This window comes from Tenrec ecaudatus, chromosome 4 (genome assembly GCF_050624435.1).
Source record: "Tenrec ecaudatus isolate mTenEca1 chromosome 4, mTenEca1.hap1, whole genome shotgun sequence".
NCBI lineage: Eukaryota > Metazoa > Chordata > Mammalia > Afrosoricida > Tenrecidae > Tenrec > Tenrec ecaudatus.
In genome coordinates, this window is record NC_134533.1 from 47667535 (window position 1) to 47682432 (window position 14898).

Consider the following 14898-nt stretch of genomic DNA (forward strand, 5'->3'; position numbering starts at 1 on the left):
CTAACCAAAAATAATGTTAAATGTGTTCTTGCTGTGTTTGTATGAGTTATCATAAATACTGATGTATCTGAACTTGTATTCCACCTGGGTAGCATGACTTTGCTTGGCATTGTTCTTATTCCATTGGATAGTTTAATTGCTTTCATTGAAAGAATTTTTTAGATTTGATTCCCCATTGAAATACATTGTTAAGAATGTCTGCCCACATGGCTGGCGCCACTATGAGACATGACTCCTCTCACTGGCCAATAGCCCAACAGGGGACAACATGAGAGACACAGTGTGGGAATTGCACCTGATTTGATCGTGCCACACCGAGGCAAAACACTAAGGGGGTGCAACAGAACAGCAAGGGAGCAAAGTAGCAAGTTCCCCAGGGAATGCTGAAGGTGGACTTTGGGGCCATGGTGTGGTGCCCAACAGACTGGACTGGAAAACACTCCAAAAGGCCAACAAACAACCCTTGAACTAACTACAAGCTTCTCTTTCTTGCTGTGGGTTTTTTTTTTTTTTTTGGTCATTGGTTTGTTTTTGTTGTTTCGTTGTACATTGTTGCTTGGTTTTGCTGTCTTGTTTATGTGATGTTATTATCTCCACAGGTCTGCCTAAATAAAATAGGCTGGATGAATAATCTGGAGGGGAAAACAACAGGACTGACATTTCTGGGAGGACATGGGAGAGTGGGAGGTGGGGGAAAGGTAGTGGTGCTAACAAACTCAGGGGCAAGGGAACAACAAGGGATTCAAATCGTGGTGAGGAGGGTGTGGGAACTCTGGTAGGGCATGATCAAGGGTAATGTAACCAAGAGGAATTGCTGAATCCCTGGTGGGGACTGAGCATTATGTTGAGACAGGAGGAAAGTCAAAGGAAATAGAGGAAAGAGTCGAGAGGCAAAGGGCATGTATAGAGGTCTAGATAAAAACATGTACATATGAAAATATATTTATATTTGAGGATGGAAAAATAGATATATGTGCATATATTTATAGATTTAGTATTAGGGTAGTAGATGGACTTTGGGCCTCCACTCAAGGACTCCCACAATGCAAGAATACTTTTATCTATTAAATTGGCATTCTATGGTGCTCACCTTTCTGACACAACCGCTGAAGACAAAGCAGATGAATAAGGAAATGTGGTGAAGTCAGCTGATGGTGCCTGGCTATCAAAAGATATAGCATCTGGGGTCTTAAAGGTTTGAAGGTAAACAAGCAACCATCTAGCTCAGAAGCAACAAAGCCGACATGGAAGAAGCACACCATCCTGTGTGATCACAAGGTATCGAAGGGATCAGTTCTCAGGCATCATCAGAACAAAAAATCTGATCATAGTCAATGAGGGTGGGTAGTTGGAATTGGAGATCCAAAACCCATTTGTAGGCCACTGGACATCCCCTTACAAAAGGGTGTCAGGGAGGAGAGGTGCCAGTCAGGGTGCAGTGTAGCAATGATGAAAATACAACTTCCCTCTAGTTCCTAAAGGCTTTCTCTCCACACACACCCACAACCATGATCCCAATTCTACCTCGCAAGTCTTGCTAGACCAGAGGATGTACACTGGTACAGATAGGAACTAGAAGCACAGGGAATCCAGGACAGATGACTCCTTCAGAACCAGTGGTGTGAGTGCCGATACTTGGAGGGTAAAGGGAGAGTGTGTTGGAAAGGGAAAACCAATTACAAGGATCTACATGTGACCTCCTCCCTGGGGGACGGAGAACAGAAAAGTGGCTGAAGGGAGAAGTCAGACAGGGCAAGATATGACAAAATAATAATTTATAAATTATCAAGGGTTCATGTGGGAGGGGGGGAGTCAGGAGGAAGGGGGAAAAATGAGGAGCTGATGCCAGGGGCTTAGGTGGAGAGCAAATGCTTTGAGAATGATGAGGGAAATGAATGTACAAAGGTGCTTTACACACTGATGTATTTATGGAATGTGATAAGAGTTGTATGAGCCCCTAATGAAATTATTTAAGAATAAAAAGAAGAATGTCCCCATTGTTGGTATATCTTTGCTCTCTCAAGTAGATATAATATGAGGCTTGGGTCATTCTGATGCTGTCTTTGTTTCCCATAGCTAAAGTCTCAAAATATCTCACACTGGGAAACTTGTGAGAGCAGAAGCTACACTCTGTCACCGGTCTGGATGCAGTATGTCCATAGCAGGGTCTCCATCAGGCCACACTCCCTCAGAGCATTCTAAAGAAATAACTGTCTTTCCCAGAGTTTGATGGTGCCAGGTATTCTTTGACTTGAAATGTGTCTTCTTATGGCCATTCTTCCTCCATGTGTCTGTGTGCATCGTTTTCTTTCTTTGTATAATAACATCACCCAAACTGGTTTTGCACATACCACACTCTATTATGAACCCGTGCTAACTTAACTAATAATATTTTCAAATATCCTAGTTCCCAGCAAGATAAGTTGTATCTATATGCATCACATAAACAAATGAATAATACATTCAAAATCAGTTTACAATAGAGTAAGAAGTATAACTGTATTTTAAAATTGAAACCAGAGAGTTCTGTTATGTTATAAGGCATAAATATATGGCATTCCAAAATACATTATTTGGCTACAATGAGCACTAATTTTGGTAGGTTTAATGTAAAATGTTACTGAAGAATATAAATAAGCGTTTTCCACATATCATATGACTTTTTGTGATCTGCATAGATTTTAAGCACCTAGTTGCTGGTTGCGTTGGGAGGCTAACCACAGGTGAGCTGTTCAAAATCACCAGCTGTTCTATGGGAGAAAGGCGACGACTTCTACTCCCAGAAAGACTTACAATCTCAGACACCCACAGGGGCAGTTCAACCCTGTCCTTTGGGGTTGCTAAGTGTCATCATTGACTCAATGGAATTGGAGGTTTTTTCCCAGTGAGTAGCCAATGTTGAAGGTGTTAGATTTTTTTCATCCAAATTTGGGGAAGCTTTCCTTCAACAGCATACCAAACATATAACCAAGAGTGATTTGAAAATATATTTATTTTGAAAAGAGACACTTTGGGGAAGGCTAAATTACTTATACAAATTAAAGATATGTTACCAATTCAGTAACAGAAATATAATACATAATGTGTTCGACTATGCAGGCTTGCATTCGCCTTATGCTTTGTGTAAATGCTATACAAGCATTCGTTTTTGTTAAAGCTTCTTTGATGTGCTCTGGACAGACATTGGATAGAACACAAGGTAACTTTCCAGACTCAGCCTAATCTTCGGAAGGTTGGCAGGTTATCATGATTCACTGAAAGGTTATACTCCTGACTGACATGCAGTGTAAACTGAACACCACATGGATAGCGTAGGTATCATACAAGAAGGATGAGTAATGTCTGATTACAAAGCCAGTCTCTCCTATGATTGACTTTCTTACATCAGATGAAGGCATTGCCTCCCCAACCCCATTGTAAGTAAGTAATCTCTATCTCACAGTAAACTATATCAGACACTGTACTACACCAGCACAAATGATCGAAAGAAAACTAATGTTAAACACACAGAAATAGAGACAGAGACATGGAGAGATATAAAGAGACACTATTATTTTGTCTCACTCTAAACTACTTTCTACCATGACTTTACGTAGATATAAGTGTTTCAAAACAGATTTTTATAAAAGAGTCATTGCTGCATGACTTTGCACAAAGTTCGAAAACTGGCAAATCCGAGTGACGGGCATTAGTGTTGTTGCTGCTAGGTGTCACCTAGTTAGTGCTGCCGCACAGTGACCATGGACGACAGAACAAAGGACCACCCAGTCCTGCAATCCTCTCAGTGGTTCTTATGGTCCATCCCATTGCTGCAGCTGCTCTATCGATCCATCTTGCTGAGTCTCCCTCTTTTTTGCTGTCCTTTGACTTTATCGAGCATAGACATCCTCATAAAGGTAGCTGGATAAAGGTAGAGGTGTATTTAGGGGAGATATAGTGCTTTTGACAAGCACTGAAATTGCTCCTCTGTCCAAACACCTGACACCCATCTAAAATATTTAACATCATTGCGTGCCTTGAAAAATTGACCCAATTATCAAAACTCTGCCTTAGGGCCTCCAATTACTCATTTTTATAAAAGAAAGGTCATTAAAATAAATGAAATTAAAAAGGCTCTCATGAATTTCTACCATCACTTAGGCCCTTCTCTGGGCCTGGGTAATTTTCCTGCCCAGTTAGTGGAAGCTTGCTTTGAAAGAAAACACTTCTAATGTCTAGAATCTTTAAAAGGGACAAGAGGATACCATGTTTGACATATGAGGCTGGGCGGGAGGCATCCTGGATCAGGTCAATGAGAGCCTTGAAGGTCAGGTGCCCACGGTGCTGCCTAGGGAAGTCGAGATGGAAAGGAATGTGGGCAGAGGAGATGGTGGCAGAAGAACACCCTGAAGCTGGCCAAGGGCAATGTACAAAAGGATTAGTTTTAACTGGCTCCACGATTTCTCATACTTGGTAAAGAGAACTGCAGTGGCTACTAGAAACTGCTCAGCAGGACACACACACCCTCCCCGTTTCAAGTGGAGGTCCGGCTGGGGGACGTACTTTCCCTATCTTAGATATGCTCCCAGATTGGTGGAGGAGATTTAGTAGGAAGGGCCTCAAGGCAATTTATGGACTAAAGGAAATATGTAAGTATAGGAACGCTGTTGTGTAGGCATTTGCCTTTGTCAAGACTCATCAAATTACGTACTTAAGATTTGAGCTCTTCTCTGAATATAAATTACATTTCAACAAAAACTTGGTTTTATTTTCTTTCTAATAAGAAAGATTGATAGAAAACAATAGCAAAATGCAATTGAAGCATGAAAGAAGTCATTTTGACTGGAAAAATGAAGAAAGCTCTATGACAGAAGTGTGTTAGTCTGGGTACTTTAGAGAAACAAATCCACAGAAACTAATGTATAAGAGAGAGTTTTATATAAAAGTTAAGTGTGCATCAAGAAAACATCCCTTGGAAAGTTAAGGGAACTAGAGGAAATAGCTGGGAGGAAAAGGGCATTTATAGAGGCCTAGATAAAGACATGTACATATGCAAATATATTTATATATGAGGATGGGGAAATAGATCTATGTACATATATTTATAGGTTTAGTATTAAGGTAGGAGATGGATATTGGGCCTCCACTCAAGTACTCCCTCAATGCAAGAATACTTTCTTCTATTATTTTGACATTCTATGATGCTTACCTTTCCAACACAACTGCTGAAGACAAAGCGAGTGAATAAGCAAATGTGGTGAAGAAGCTGATGGTGTCCAGCTATGAAAAGATATAGCATCTGGGGTCTTAAAGGCTTGAAGGTAAACAAGCAGCCATGTAGCTCTGAAGTAACAAAGCCCACATGGAAGAATCACACCAGCCTGTGTGATCACGATGTGCCGAAGGGATCAGTTACCAGGCGTCAAAGAACAAAAAAATCATATCATTGTGTGCTCACCTCCATGATATGGTTGCTGAAGACAAATGGGTGCACAAGTAAATGTGGCAAAGAAAGCTGATGGTGCCTGGATATCAAAAGAGATAGTGTCTGGGGTCTTAAAGGCTTGAAGGTAAATAAGAGGCCATCTAGCTCAGAAGCAACAGAGCCCACATGGAAGAAGCACACCAGCCTATGTGATCACTAGGTGTTGAAGGGATCAGGTATCAGGCATCATCAGAACAAAAAATCTTACCATAGTGAATGAGGTGGGGAGTGCAGAGTGGAGACCCAAAGCCCATTTGTAGGCCACTGGACACCCCCTTACAGAAGGGCCTCAGGGAGGAGATTAGCCAGTCAGGGTGTGATGTAGCAACATTGAAAAATACAACTTTCCTCTAGTTCCTAAGTGCTTCCTCCCTCCCCCCACCACCCCCTCCATATCATGATCCCAATTCTATCTTGCAAGTCTGGCTAGACCAGAGGATGTACACTAGTACAGATAGAAACTGGAAACACAGGGAATCAAGGACAGATGATACCTTGAGGACCAATGGTGTGAGTGGTGATACCAGGGGGTAGAGGGAGAGTGGGTTGGAAATGGGAAACCAATTACAAGGATCTACATGTGACCTCCTCCCTGGGGAATGGACACCAGAAAAGTGGATGAAGGGAGATGTCATACAGTGCAAGATATGATAAAATAATAATTTATAAATTATCAAGGGTTCATGTGGGAGGGGGGAGTCAGAAGGGAGGGGAAAAATGAGGACCTGATGCCAGGGGCTTAGGTGGAGAGCAAATGTTTTGAGAATGATGAGGGCAATGAATGTACAAATGTGCTTTACACAATTGATGTATGTACGGAATGTGATAAGAGTTGTATGAGCCCCTAACAAAATGATTAAAAACAAAACAAAAAGAAATAAGAGGGGGAAAAAAAAGAAAACATCCTAACGCAGTGCTATCCAAGCCCACAAGTCCAACATTAACCCATTTAACCATGTGTCCAACACCAATTCACAAAGTCTTTCTCCATCTCACAAAATAGACGCAACGATGTCGACTGCAGGAAGAAAGCTGAGTTAGTGAATGTGTAAGCATCTCAGGGTTGGCAGGGGTCTCCACACTGGTGCTCCAGCACCCAGGGCTGCATCGGGGGAGATTCATGTGGCTTCTCCTCAGGGATGTCTTGCAGGAAGTTAGCCTTGCCAGTTGAAGCAGGGAACTGGCTAAGGCAGCTGCACCCTGGTCCGACCATCAGAAAGCAAGAGACAGGAGAACTATAAAGGCGAGGCTTACTGAGCCATTTATCCCTGTGACCTTCAATTAACCCCAAGTATTTTATGGCCAGGTTGGCACAATAAATTACTTCACAGAAGTAAAATTTATGTTGCACAATAAGGGGAAAGACTTAGGCAGTTGTGAATGGAAGAACAAATAGTAAGAATAAAATATTAATTTTCCAAAGTTCAGTGAAAATTCAGGGAATGGGGGACTGTTTTAGGTAGATGGTAGAGCACATGGAAATAGGAGTGATGTGGGAAATTGTATTAAGCTCATGAACTCAAGGCTAAGCACCAGGCTAAGCAAACCTGACAGTACCATTGTCGGTAGAGAATACGCCAAGCAAGCCTTGACCTGAGAATTATTCTTGGACTGCATTAGAGCACATAGTAGGTCTAGGTTGTGTTTCATAGAATTCGAGAACTATAACTTTGAAAAAGAACAGGGAATTTATACTTATGGAAATGAAAGAGGGTGCGTATGTGTTCATATGAGTACAAGGTGACAAAACTGAGAGAAAATATTTAGATATCAGTACCTCGGCATTAAGCCTTGTTCAAAGCACTTTTCACTTATTTAATAATTTAAGCAAAATAATCCTAGGATTTATCTAGTATAATATTTCCTGTGTCAGAGAGGAGAAAACTGAAGCCAAAGGGAGGTAAGGCACCAGATCAAAGCTTAGTGAGTCCTCAGCCGTGGTGTGACGTCCGGCTGCTTGCAGCCCAGGATTCATGGTGCTCCCTCCCCTGGGTTCAGGGTTCAGGATCTAAACACACCGGCCACGCTTTGGGGGCAAAGGTGAGGGTCTTCACTGCTGTCAATATTTCCAGCCTCCGAAGCCGTAGGTGCAGCTTCCTCAGAATTGGGGGTCCCTCTGAGTCTGCATTAACCAGATGGCATTGTTTTGTCTTTGGATCCACGGTATTAACCACAATACTGTGCCACACAGCAAGGGACAGAGTCCCATCTCTGGGCAAATATTGAAAAATGAAAGGGCGAATGCAGGGACATTTATTTTCCCCTGGGAACCCTGCAGAAAACTGTAAATGCAGATGAGGACTCTCTTTGAGAAGCGTTCTCCTCTGTTCAGTTTGGAAAATGGTGCACCGTGGGGAGTGAGTTCACACTTTACCCCCGAGATATGTTATTTTCTGAATAGGTTGAAAGAGAGGGATACTTAATAAATATTGGGGATGTTTTTAGACTCGCTGCTCATTTGTTTCCAGCTCTGAGGCCCAAGAGAAATATGTGAAACCGAGAGTCTGGATTAAATTAGCAGTGAAAGTAAAAGGGCCAAGGAAATGAAATAAGCCGGCTGCTTTAGGGTCTCAGGGCCTAGTGCATCTTCTTTCTTTTGACATGGACTCTTCCCAGACTTACTCCTGAAGGCCTGCAATGAAGTATAACCCGGAGAACAGGCTGCTTCTTTCTTCTCTGTGGCTTAGGTTTGATTGTTCTTCGATGATAAAAATGGAAAAACAATGTCTCTGAGAAATGGTCTTAATGGCTACCTTTCTCAAAAACTATTTTCCAGAAAGTATTTTTCTTCCACAAGCTTTCTCCAAATAAACGCTGATAGTCCACTTGTTATCATGGATCACCCTGTAACCAATCTAATCTCAGAAGAACATATATCTACATTAAACCAATCCCCTCTGAACCCTCCACTGTCAGCAAACCTGAACTTTTAACCTCTGATCAAAATTATATACTTTAGCTTCTTTGTTCTAATGCTTTAGTATGAATCCATAAAGTCAGCATTTTGAATTAATTGGTTTCTCTTTGCATGGCTAGGGTCTCTCAGATTTTAACAATGTCTTGTTTTCAATATATGTCTCTTTTACTACAGAGCTGAGTTTATCTCCTGAATCTTGGTGAAGAGCGCCCTGAGTGTTCTTACAAGTTTAAGCACATGGTGAGTTAGCTTTGTGTTTTCTGTCGCTTTAGGAAAGTCTCAAGAGAAAGCTGTCGAGTGTGGTCAGAGTGACTAACTGTCCACTGGTGAACATTTCTAAGCATCACTTAATGGGCTCAAGTTCACTACTTTGAAACAACAACCAAAAAGCTCTAACAGATGATGAGTCTATTCATTCTCTGATCGTGCCAGAGAAGGTTTGTTTCTTAACCATGAAAAGTATTTATACTTTTTTGTGTGTGTGTTTTTAGAGAGTTAAAAGCATTCTCGAAAATATTGCTTTATAATAGAAACACACACAGCATGGTAAATAAAGACGTATTACTCCAAAGTCATGGGAACTTTTATTAATAAAAAATCAAACCAGCATTATTGTTTCTTAATATATTTTCCATGTAAGTGAAATCACTTCTGAAGGAAGTCCTTCCTTCTTTTGTAGCACCCCTTGAAGGATTCTTCCCTCTGAAATGCACCACGTCAAAGTGCTGAAAGTATCCTCAAGCAGCCCGCCATCACCAGTCACTGAAGGATTGTGAAACACATCAGTCGAAGCTAAAAGGAGGAATTATTATCAGAGCCTAAAATCTGAGAATCCGGTTTGCTGAAGGCTAAGGACGACAGTGGGAGCCCAAGATTCATTGGTGGAACTGCAGAGAAAATAAATCTCCGGGGAACTCCCTCTAGCCACACTTGGATAGGAAGACAGTCGTCACTTGATGGAGTGCATTAGTGAATTGAGTATAGAAGGCCAAAGACAGAAGACTTACTTGAACAGTTCAAACTTGTAAGCAGATTCGCCCTATAATGCATGCTACATGTGATTTGCTATCCGAAATTGTATGTATTTGGGGACTGTATTGTTTGATTTGGTTTCTTATTGTAAGAGGAGGTGCCCAAAAAAGATGGAACTTTTTTTTCAAAGTTATGTATTTAATTTTTTTTACAAAACAACCTTATCACCTACAAAGTACTCTCCATTACCCTTAACACATTTGTAAAATCTACAATTCCACTCTTGGAAACATTTTTCAAACTCATCTGTTGGGATGGCTGACAGCATCTCTCATTTTTTTCCTTCACCTCTTCTATATCACCAAATCACTATCCTTTCACATCCTTCTTCATTCCTGGAAACCAAAAGTAGCCACATGGAGAGAGATCAGGTGAGTAATGTGCACGGAGCAAGAGAGGAATGCTGTTTTTTGCCAAAAACTGGTGTCCTGAGATGGCTGCGTGAGCAGGTACATTGTTGGGGTGGCAAAACCCGTCCACCACCTGCCAATAATCAGGCCTTTTTTTGGTCCCACACTGTTATGCAATCTTTTCAGAACCTCTAACTAAAAGGTTTTATCAAAAGTCTGACCCGGTGGAACAAACTCCAAATACACTAGCTATTTATTAGATGTGTTAATCCAATTAATAAAAATAAAGAGAAAGTAATTGTTTCTCTTGAATATAACTGACCCAGTAGATCATCTTAGAAGTCAATGTCTTTATTAAATCACTCTTTTTTATAAAGCGCCCATAAAATAAGGCAAGTGTAGAAAGAAGGACACCCCTACCCCTACCCCCAAAAAGAAAGAAAGAAACAGGAAAAAAATCTGCTGGACAAAGTTTTGGTAGCATGCATTTCATTTTTCCCACTAAGGCAGCATCAAGAAATTCACTCTGAGTGTACCCACTGCTGTCACCTGGGGAGGTTCTTTCTGGTCACAGTGAATTTTTTCATAAAAAGTTTCACTTGAACCTCATTTTTTTTGTGTTGGTCAATTCAAGAGAACAGCTTGTGGCTCTGAAATTTGTTTCCTGCTCAGGAGGAATGCTGCAGAAACTATTATGATGTTGAACACAGCCTACCATGACAGTGCTATGGGGAAAATTCAAGTGTACGCACGGTTTTCTCATTTCAAAAAAAGGTGAATTTTGACTGATGACAAACCTCATTCTGGATGTTCATCAACTTCTCAAAAAGGTTGACAAAATGCATGTATTTGTGCTTGAAGGTCAAAAAAGAACCATTGAAGAGATGGGGAGTTTATCTGGAATATTTTGGAGCTCGGTTCAGTGAATTTTAATAGATTTGGGAAGGTGAAGGATTGCTGGAACTTTGTGCCTTGGGTTCTGACTGACCAGGAAAAAGAGTGTCAACTGAAAATGTGCCATGCTTTAAAAGGACAGCTCTGAAGTGACCCAGACAGTTTTGCAAGGTCATTAGGGGTGACCAGAAATTGTGCAATTCTTACAACCCCCAAAGCAAATATCAATCAAGCCCGTGGAAGATGCCATCATCACCTCACCCCAAAAAGACTCATCAAGTGAAATCAAAGATTAAGATAAAGCTCTTTTGTTTTTTGATGTGAGGGGAGTAGTGTATTTGGAGTTTGTACCACCAGGATAGACTCTCTTAATAAAACTTTCTAGTTAGAGGTTCTAAAAAGATGACATAATAATGTGGGATCCAAAAGGCTCGGTTTGTGGCAGATGGGAGACTGATTTTGCCACCACAACAATGCACCTGCTCACACAGCCATCTCAATGCTTCGGTTTTGGGCAAAAAACAGCATGCCTCTCTTGCCCCATGCACCTTCTCCACCTGACCTCTCACTGTGTGACTTCTTTTTGTTTCTGAAAATAAGAGGGATGTGAAAGAACAGTGGTTTGAAGATATAGAAGAGGGGAAGGAAAATGTGAAAGGTGCTGCCAGTCATCCAAACAGATGAGTTTGCAAAATGTTTTCACACAGATTTGACAAGTGTATTAAGAAAAATGGGGAGGGCTTTGAATGTGATAAGGTTGTTTTGCAAAAAATTTCAAAGACATAGTTTTGAAAAAATAATCCAGGTTTTGGGAGGGTTGTCCCTCATATTATCGAGATGATTGGTCTGTAGCAAATCACTGATCTTAGAACCAGGTTTAAATAGATTTTGCTTGGAATAAGACCATGAGTGCATGCACTTGAACGCCTTATAGCCACACTTCTTTATGCACCCCCGTGTGCGTGCGTGTGTGTGTGTGTGTGTGTGTGTGTGTGTGTACTTCAAAATGTCAGAAGCAACTCTCTAAAAATGCATGGCCACATACCACACATCAAACTGAATAGTGATGTCTGAATTCTTCTCAGGACATTGTGATTTTCTACGGTTCTGAAGCACGCTGCATCTACATAGACAGCAGAAAGGGGCGATGCTCATCTGGGGACACCCTCACACTCACTGCAATGTTTGAGCCCACAGTTGCAGCACAGTGTCAATCCACCTCCGTGAAAGTCTTTCTCTGTTTGGTTGAGGCTCTGCTTTGCCAAACCTAAGAAACGTCCTCTGGATTCATAATTATCATACAGAGGAGAACTTTAGATTTATTTGATGAGATAACTGGAGATATTAGAAAGCTAGAAATTAGATGTTTTACTTCTTGTAACTGAACATCAATTACAATGTCAATTGAATGGACTGCTGTGATTTTAGGTGCTTTGAAAAGAAACCATAAATTCAATTATTCGGATGACACATCTGACAGGTGTTCAGTGAGATATTTTCTTTAAAAGCTTAGAAAATGTTTCCTTTAGAGACTCCTAAGCTGCTGAGTTTTCTAACTTGAGCAATCGCTATGCTTCAAGGACATTCCCATAGGTTGTTTGTCTACATTGCTCGTTTATGACTAACTATAAAAGTGTGAGTCCCCTTTTAAAGGTGAATGACTGAATTGCTTTCAGAGTCCTCTGTAGATCAAACATTCTCTCAATATCAATTGGAAGTGAACTTGCATTAAAACTCAGGAGAAAGCCGCCATGCAAATGTGCTGACTAGTACCTTTGCAACTTAAGCAAATCACAAGGCCCTACCGAAATAGTTTCTACATCAACAAGATGTGCTAGTCTCGACTGTGGGCTTATTTCAATTCAAAATATGTTGTGATCATTGGATCTGTACCTGATGTGACTATGGAAATTGAGGGTGCAATGCTGACCATAACAACCAAAGCTCCCAGCCCTGATGCAGTCTACATTCCCATGGAAAAGAGAACACAGACAAACATAAAATGTTATACGGCACAGAGGAGAACAAGGCAGGGTGAGAGAACAGATCAGGAGTAATTCCAGAAGGTGTCTTGGAGGAGGTGTACTGTGAACAGGATCTCCACCATCTGAGCATCAAACTAATTATGCCTGTAAAGTATTCAAAAGCCATACATTTTTATATTCACATACAATCTGGCATTTCTCTATCAATTGGTTGAGAAAACAAGAAAACATTATCCTTGGAATTCAGTAGTAGATACACTCAATGAGTATACATAAACAAGGAATAACACAATTGCCCAAAATATATGCCCTAAAGAGAAGTAAGACTAAATAAAAAGTACCTTGCACATTAGTTAGTTCTTTAATTTCCAGGAATTTCAGAGACTCTGTGATTCAGAGACTCTAAAATCAAATTATTGCTAAGCATTGTCTTTGATATACTCTCTCCATGCCATAGAATATAGTTGTACCATGAAGAATGGAGAAAAGTCATTATCCATTAGATGATATTCCATAAGGTTCAAAAGGCGTGTCCTTTTTAAAATGATTTTATTGGGGGCTTGTACAATACTCATCACAATCCATACATAAATCCATTGGGTCATTCTATCTTCCTAACCTGGTTAGACCAGAAGATGTACACTGGTGCAGATAGGAACTGAAAACACAGGGAACCCAGGTCAGACAAACCCCTCAGGACCAGTGGTTAGATTGGTGATACCGGGAGGGTGGAGGAAATGGGGTGTAGAAAGGGGGAACATATTAAAAGGATCTACAGATAACCTGCTCCCTGGGGGATGGGCAACAGAAAAGTGGGTGAAGGGAGACATCGAGCAGTGTAAGGTATGATAAAATAATAATAATTTATAAATTACCAAGGGTTCACAAGGAAAGGGGAGTGGGGAAGGAGGGAAAAAAATGAGGAGGGATCTGATTCCAAGAGCCCAAGTGGAAAGCAAATGTTTTGAGAATGATGAGGGCAACAAATGTACATGTATGCTTTATAAAATTGATGTATGTATGGATTTGTTAAGAGTTGTATGAGACCCCCAATAAAATGATTTTTAAAAATCCATTGTAGAAGGCACATTTGTACACTTGTTGCCATCATCATACTCAAAACATTTACTTTCTACTTGAGCCCTTGACATCAGCTCCTCATTTTCTCACTCCCTCCCCGCTCCCCACTCCTTCATGAACCCTTGATAATTTATGTCATTATTATTTTGTCATACCTTACACTGTCAGACGTCTCCCTTCACCTATTTTTCTGCTGTCCGTCCACCAGAGAGGAGGTTATATGTACATAATCAGTTCCCCCTTTCCACCCCATCTACGCTCCATTCTCCCGGTATTGTCACTCTCACCACTGGTCCTGAAGGCTTAATCTGTCCTGGATTCCCTGTATTTCTAGTTCCTATCTGTACCAGTGAATAACTCTGGTACAGCCAGATTTGTAAGGTAGAATTGGGATCATGATAGTAGGTGGGATGGGGGGAGGGGAGAGGAAGCATTTAGGAATCAGAGGAAAGTTGTATGTTTCATTGTTGCTACACTGCACCCTGACTGGCTAGTCTCCTCCCTGCTACCCTTCTTCAAAGGGATGTTCAGTTGCCTACAGATGAGCCTTGGGTCCCCAATCTGCACTCCCCCTCATTCACAATGATGCGATTTTTGTTTCTTGTTGCTTGATATCTGATCCCTTTGGCATCTCTTAATCACGCAGGCGGGTGTGCTTCTTCTATGTGGGCTTTGATGCTTCTGTGCTAGATGGCCGTTTGTTTACCTTTAAGCTTTTTTTAAAACCCCAGATGCTATATCATTTTTAGCTGGGCACCTTCAGCTTTCTTCACTACATTTGCTTATGTATCCATTTGTATTCAGTGATCTTATCAGGAAAGTGGGCACAAAATGATATAATATTGTGTTCTTTGATGCCTGGTATCTGATCCCTTTGACACCTCATGATCATACAGGCTGGTGTGCTTCTTCCATGTGGGCTTTGTTGCTCCTAAGCTGGATGGCTGCTTATTTACCTTCAGGCCTTTAAGACCTCAGACACATAGTGCCCAGATATCAAAAGACATATCCTTTTAAAGTTTCTACCCATTATGGAAAGAAAATCAGAAAGATATTAATGGTCCATGAAAAGATATTTGATTATGTGTATCATAATATATTATGGATCATAACAAAAAGTCATCATAACAATGCAAAGAACGAGACTTCCAGAACACTTAATTTTCTTCATTTTTA